The sequence below is a fragment of the Frankliniella occidentalis genome, unplaced genomic scaffold (assembly GCF_000697945.3).
Source record: "Frankliniella occidentalis isolate FOCC.00 unplaced genomic scaffold, Focc_3.1 Scaffold4, whole genome shotgun sequence".
NCBI classification, from domain to species: Eukaryota; Metazoa; Arthropoda; class Insecta; order Thysanoptera; family Thripidae; genus Frankliniella; species Frankliniella occidentalis.
This window is the reverse complement of record NW_026267134.1, coordinates 2,393,182-2,400,753: the sequence shown is the minus strand read 5'-3', so window position 1 is coordinate 2,400,753 and position 7,572 is coordinate 2,393,182.

Genomic DNA, 7,572 nt, shown 5'->3' with positions numbered 1-7,572 from the left:
CGCACGCACACTAACCGTGCGTCATATTGGGCCGGCCCGGCGGCGAGGACACATACAAGAGCGTGTGCAAGTTGGCGTGTGTCAAAGGAATATGACCTGGGCGCTCACATGGGCTGGGCACGGTATGTCGGGGTCGGGTCGGGTCTGGTCGGGTCGGCGACGCGGCGGCGACACGGGCCCCGCCGAGGAGGAGAAGCTGGAGCAGAAGCAGGTCGCGGCGAACGTTTTCCATACGCTTCTCTCCTCCAGCGGGCCGGACGTAACGTCATGGACTCTTTTGCCGGGCGGGCCGAAGAGAGTGCGAGAGAGTCGGAGCGTTATGGCTCCTACCTCCTGTGCCTCTCTCTCTGTGTATTTCTCTACTCCGGTCCAGTACCCCGGCCGTCTGTCACGCGCGTGACGCGCACGTGACGAGCACGCGGTACGAGCGGCGTGACAAGGAGGACGAGTGACGGGAAGTCACGTCCCAAGGGGAAATAGGCTTGAACTTCGGTGTACATTTCCTTGAACTTCGGCGAACTTCGGTGAACTTCGAGAACTTCGGTGAACTTCGCGGAACTTCGACCGAAGTTCGCGCACTTCGACCTGGTCAAGTGATATGAAAGCAAAATTCTTCCTCTGTAATCTTTGTAATTCGGGCCGTAGATACCTGCTTTGAGTAAGCTCGAGATTCGCTTATTGTAAGCACTCAAAACTGCTAAGTGCAGCCGTAAATATGTACTAAAATATTTTGAACTTCAATGAACTTCTAAGATTTATTTTGATCTTCGCGGAACTTCGACATTTATTTTGAACTTCGGGGAACTTCGACATTTATTTTGAACTTCGAGGAACTTCGACGCTTATTTTGTACTTCCGTGAACTTCGATGGATTTCGGTGAACTTCGGAGAATTTCAGTGAACTTTGATAAAATTTTACAAAGCGAACTTCAGTGAACTTCGGCCGAACTTCAGTGAACTTCGGCCGAACTTCAGTGAACTTCGGCCGAAGTTCATGAACTTCGACTTCGGGTGTACAAATTTTTGGAGCCTATTTCCCCTTGTCACGTCCCGTGCCGTGACGCGGCCTCGTCACCTGGGGGAGGGCGCGGGGCGCCAGGGCGCCGGGCGCCGGGGCGTCGGGACGCCCTGCCGCTGCAAATGACCCGGCACACCCCGGCAGACTCACTGCCGAGAGCCTTTGCGACGCCTGGTCGTGCCACACCGCTGTTCACTCCCCGCGGTACCAACTCGGCTCCAGCTCAGCACCGCTCAGCACAGCACTACTCAGCACCGCTCAGCACCGCTCAGCACCCGCTCCCCGGCCCCGCGCCGGGCGCACACCGACAGAACCTCCACCGGCACCGCCGCCGCACCTCCTCGGAGCGCAAATACCTCATTTAAAGTTTAAATGGAGGGCATTAGGCTCGTCCGATGTGTCAGCCCTCGAGCCGCGCCCCGCTCTGCTGCAGCCCCTCAATGAAGGGAGGGGCTGTCCGTGAAAGGCGTGTTGCAGCAGAGGAGGTCCGTCACGGTAAGGCACGAGAGGAGCGTTGGAGGAAGCTGGAAGTCGACCCTCTTGTACCGCAGGGACCATCCATAGAGCCTCACGGGTGGGCAGGCGCGGATTAAGGAAGAGCGGGAGAGAAGGTGAGGGGGTTGAATCTCTCGTTTCTGTCGAGACGCGCTTGGAAGATAGGCAATTATTTGCTGTACAAAACCTCAACATACAGGCAACCCGCAAGGTGCTTCGCCCTCCGTGCCAGTCGGAACTGATCACTAGTGGCCTATAGGCCTACTTTCCAGTCAGATACGATTTCTAGAAATGTTTGGCTCACGCGTCGCACAACAAGAGACTATCTTTGTTCCGTGACCAAATACATAGAGAAAATTTAATCCATAATTTTGTTTTCAAAATTCGCGCTGTAGAGGGGGGGGGGGGGGGAAGTTGCCGGTGATCCTCTTTTCGCGCCTGGTCAGCGCATCCCCTCTGCCTAACCTCGTCTCGCCCGGCGCTGCCGTGGGGGAGGGGGCGCGGAGGCGGGAGACGGTGGTGGGGGAAAGAGCGAGGTTTGGCGCCCCTTAGGGGGGTGCGGCGGGGCGTGGCGGGGCGTGGCAGGGCGGAGAGGGTCGCACAGAACAATAAGAGGCCTGATGACCGTGGCGGTGAATGACGACGGCCCGGCGGGGAGGCCGCGGTCAAGAGGGAGGGGGCGTGTGGTATGAGGGGGTAATTGGACAATGACACCGCCGTGTGCGTGGGGGCGCGACCTGGAGTGGGGATTTCAAGAAATCCTGGCTGCCCGAGAAGGAACGGGAAATAATATACGTCCTCCAGGACCTCCAGGCCAGGCACGAGGAGGAAAAGGGGGGGGGGGTGCCACTCGTCTGACCCGCGCTTTTTGATTACGATTCCTTCTCGGAAAGGTTGTTTGTTATGAAGAATTTCGAACTCGCGCGCTCACCGCTGCTGATGCCGAGGCTCGCGGGGGTAAGAAAGAAGTATAGAGGGTGCGTCATTTTGCACCCCCCCCCCTCCCCATTGCACCCCATACCACCACACTCACTACCCCCTCCCCGGGAGGCCAGCGGAGGAGCGGCGCAGCAGCACACAGCGCAGGCCGACCCGAATGCCTCGGATATTTATCTCGTCCGTTTGGCGGAGAAACTTTTCTGGGCAGCCTAGCAGCATCGGACTGTGGAGCTGTTGGAGCTGTGGCGGCGTGGCGTGGCGGGGTGCGGGGGTGTTTTGTTTGGTTTGGTTTGTGTGCGGGCGCTGCTGCGTGGGGCGGGGCCGGGCGGGGCGGGGCTGCCTGTGGTCGCGTATACAGGTGAGCCCGGCGGGGCGGATACCGTGTCAGCCCCAGTTCCGTCACACCGTCACCGCCGCCAACGTCGCAGCAACAACAACCGTCACCGTGACACGGCGCGCACAACAACGAGATTCTCATTCGATTAAGCTCCCCGGCGGCCGGGCCTCTAGCTTCCTATGTTTCCATCCGCAGCCCCAGCAACAGCTTTTCTGAACTGCTTTACACCAATGCCACGTGTATAAATAATTAACCGAATCCACTGAAACTCGAAGAGGAAGATCGCAAAAACGAGAAGGAAAAAAACACACTTGGAATGGGCCGATTATTAATCTGGTTGTGCGAATGAGCAGCATCGTTATTACATTTATTTTTTCCGTCGGTTATTATCCCCGAGGCAGCCACACGGAGGGGGCGCGCGCCTCCCTGACAGGCCTCTTATTGAACGCTTCGGACGGCACGTGATTTTGACAGTGCACCGCGGGGCGCCTGGGAGGCCCGGGCATGAGGGGCGCGGGGGGCACACCCCTCGGCCCTCCTCAGTGCAGCCCTCATCAGTGCCGCCAGCCCATGAGCCTTACCCGCGAGCCTTGTGCTCCACGCCGGCCGAGGGCTGCGGCCCGGTTCACCCTAGCGTAGCGGCAACGGCAGCCAATTCAATAGGCCAGATGAAAAAAAATGGCAGCATCAAAATAATTTGTTTGCTAATTTTTTTTTTCCCCTTGGCGCATCTAGGAGCTCCTCCTCAATGCTCCTCCTTACCGTCCGCTCCCCGCTTCGCTCCCCCCGCGGTTGGCTGATGAGGTTTCGCGTGCGGATGTGTACAGCTAATGGCGGCAGGCTCCGGCCCCACGTCTCCCATTCCGCGAATATCCCTCATGGGGCCCTGAGGGGCCGTGAGCTCTGGCCGTGCCGTGCCCAGCGCCGTGGAGCTGGAGCCCGCGCCCCGCCGCGAGGCTGAGGCGCGGCGTCCTGACCTGGCCGCCTCGGCGTACAGGGGTACGCGTGAACTCGCCCTACCCCACGGACGCCGCACGGCTAGCAGGTTGAGTTTCCTACTCTTCTTTCTTTGAATTGCACCGTCGCGGTTTTTAGAGATGCGGCTTAATAACGCAACGATGGAGGCGAAAAGCATCAGAGTACATGAATACGCACGTGCGTATATTCATTCGTAAGTAGTATTCTCAGACTAAAGAGTGCGGGGATTCTCTTGAAAGGAAAGAAGTAATGTCGACCTGAAGCTTTCACTGACTTTCACTATTTTCAGCGTTTTTGCAGACGAAAGCAAACAGCAAAGAGAGAAAACAACAGCAATACAGAAGAACACGTATATCAGAGTAGGGCAATGCGGTCTATATTTACACGAGTTTCTTTCTATACATAATTTTGTTTTCGGTCTCTCTCGATGCCGGCAACAATAATTGCGCTCGGCGGGTCGTGTTACACGGTGCGTGCGTGCGTGCGCGCGCGCGCGCCGGTTACCTCGCCTCGACCTTGTTGGTGTCGAAGCCGCCGTTTTTATTTTCCTGCGCTCGCGGCTCTGCTGCTGATAAATGTATCGCGCGCCGAAAGAGTTGTGACCCCCTCGCGGTGCGCTGGGGGGGGCACGCACCTGTTGTAATTACGTCAGGCGAAACTCAACAACAAAGTCGGCGCGGGCTGATAACCCGGCCAACCCCACGGCGGTGGCTGGTCATGGTCGAGCCTGCGCCGATAAAGTCTCTTTGGCCCCCCTTCCCTTCACCCCTTTCCTCCGCCTTGCAACCCTCTCCATGCCTCTCCATACCTTTCTCCCTGTGTGTGTGTGTGTGTGTCTCTCTCTCTCTCTCTCGCCCACTCTCACAGTCTCACAGTCCCTCTCTCTCCCCCTCTCTCGATGAGGCTTGTGAAAGCCAAGCTGCCACTGCTGCTCTGTAGCTTGTCCACACACACATGCACAATGCAGTTAATCATACTTTAACAGCCTCACGAGTTGATGTTATTTTTCACGCACTGTGCAGGAAGGCCTTTCCCCAGGCCTTTCCTCTCCAGGAAGTCTCTCTCACTCTCTCTTGCATTCGCTGCGTGTCGTCCCTTGACGGCTGTCCCGCCTGCCCGCGTCGAGGGGGTGAGGATACACATTCCAATCTGAATCTGAATACGCCGTCTGCCGCTCGGTCTGCTCGTCCTGCTGATGCTGGTGGTCCTGTGGTGGTTGCGGCGTCGTCGTGGAGAGGCAGAGAGGCGCGCGCGAGAGCGAGAGAGCCAGGGCAGGAGAGAGCGAGGGAGTGAGCGAGGGAGACAGATAGATAGAGGGAAAGAGGTGCGGCGGTGATCGAGCGTCGACGTCGCCGGGCCTCTCGCTCTCTGGCCGAGAAGAAGTCATTCCGATTGCCGGAACGCCGGAATTTAATTTAAACGCCATGTTCTCAGCCTCGTCTCGACCAGCGGCGGCAGGAGAGCCGAGCAATCCAGAGAAAAGGGGGGGCAGAGGGAGGTGGGAGAAAGGGGGGGCGTCCTGTGGTCAGACGTGCGGGGCCGCAAAAGTGAGACGGCAGCAATGCTGCGGCCACCCGCCGCCCCCGCCCGCGCGGCGCCGCCGTACCCCGCGTCCCGGTGCCCCTGCGCCCGCGCCCCCGCGTCCTTGCGCCCCTGCGTCCGCGGCGCCTGATTCTCGGTATCCTCGAGCAGGGCTTTTGAACACTGTGACGACTGCTGTGACCCCCCGGCCCCCCCGCATCTCCTGCTTCTCAGCAGCCCGTGGCGTCGCGTTTGTCGGCGCTGCGGTCGTCTTCCAGGAGGGACGCCGCCGCCGTCTCCAGCGCGACTGCGAGGCAGTGAGTCAGCCGGACAGTCATTCCTTCCGGTCGTCATCCTCGTCGTCATCGCGGTCTCGCCCGATATGCGCGGCTGAGTCAGACGCGAGATGGTCGCCGTCGTCGCTGTGGCGGAAGCACCCCGCGCGGAACAGGGCCCGGTGATATGGCAAACGGATGAGCTATTCTACGAATAAGAGGAAGAAGAGGAGCAATCCAATGTGGCGGCCGGCCGACGTAAGCCAGGAACAAGCACACGGTTTCTCACGTACCTCTGCCAATACTGTCTTAAGTATGTCCTATATCATTTTAAAGGGGAGAACCTCAAAAATTCTTTACACGAGAAGCCGTGTTGGTACGCGCCAACGACCTGAGGTTTTTGTGGTCCAAAAGCAGACGTCGGCCGGCCGCCATATTGGATTCCGCCTCTTCTTCCTATATTCGGAAAATAGCTCATTCTATACTTTTACTGAATGATGCCGGTTTGGCTGAGGTCACACACTTGGCAATAAAAATCACCCCCCAAAAAATAAATAAAATAAAAGCCCACTATGGAGAAAAAGACAAAAAAATATAACAACACCAAACCGTTCACCTCAGATGGCATGACGTCACTCGTCGATCTAACAACCCTTTCTTCGATTCATCTTTCTCTCCCCATAACGCAGCCTCCTACGCCACTGGGCGCGGGAGCACCAAGGCGCGCTGGGCGCGGGCAGTCGGAGCAGCAGAGCCATGCGTCCAATCAGCAGTGAAAGCTCTCACCCCCCCCCCCTCTCGCGCTCTCTCTCACGAGGGGCGGCGGGCGGCAAGCGAGCAGCAGTGTAGGAGCAAGCGGGCAGGGTAGCTCAGCCAGTGATTAGAGAAAACAATTCGAACGTGTCGGCGAGGTGAAACAGAAAGCTTCCATCGCCATGTTAGTGGTGGGCGTGCAACGTGAACTTTGTTTTCGCGTGTTTTCGCTTTTATTTGTATGAAGATAAACTGCACACAGTGTATTGCAAATATTGGTCGTGCACTTGCCTCTATGGTCGTACCGTGCTACGTGATGGTTCTCGATACAGTACAGTACAGTACAGTACAGTACAGTACAGTACAGTACAGTACGGTACGGTGCACCGCATCCCCCAAAAGGCATACATGGGCTGGGTGCAGTGACGGTGACCGTGCTCAAAAGTACGTTGGTCCGTAAGAGCCTTAGAGTGCGGTGCGAACCTCTGGGAAAGTCGAGGGAAAGTGTAATGACCAGTATCGGGCACAGATTTTTTTTCCCAGTGTCAGGCTCTCTCATCCAGGGAATTAGTGCAGTACACGCTAAAAGAGACCCAAAGGCAGACGCAGTTGGAGGAAAGAGAGACAGAAACAGAGAGACGCTTCGGAGCCTCGCGGGCGGGGCGGGGCGGGACCGGCACCGCACTCGCCGCAATGAAATCTTTCACTTTATTCGAGCCAGACCCGGGCGGGCAGCGCGCTCGGCGAGGCGCTCGGCCCGCTTGGAGGAGATGGGGAGGAGGCGCGGGGTGCGCGCGAGAGGGGCGGGGCAGTCGGACTTGGGGTGGGGAGAAGAAAAAAAAATAAAGAGAATCGGAGGGAGGAAAAGAAGCAGCCCGCCCTCTTCATAGTCCACCCAGTGTAGTGGGGTGCTCGTGTATGTGTGTATGTGTGTGTGTGTGTGTGTGTGTGTGTGTGTGTATGTGTGTGTGTGTGTGTGTGTGTGTGAGAGTGCGTGTGTGTGCCGAGCGCGAAGCAGCGAGGGAGACAAACAGATCGAGACGTAATCCAGACGAGCGTCGCCGCACCTTTCACTTTTCTCCGTCACTGCCCTCCTCTCCCGTGTGACCCCGCCCTGCTCTCGCCTCCATCCACGTTCACACGGTAGAAAGGTTGTTTCATGAATTTCAGGGACGCGTGGACAACTCCAAAAGCGGCCCTTGAGGTCCCAGACTGGTCACGGTGCAAGCCCGCTCGGACGGACCTCACACTACTAC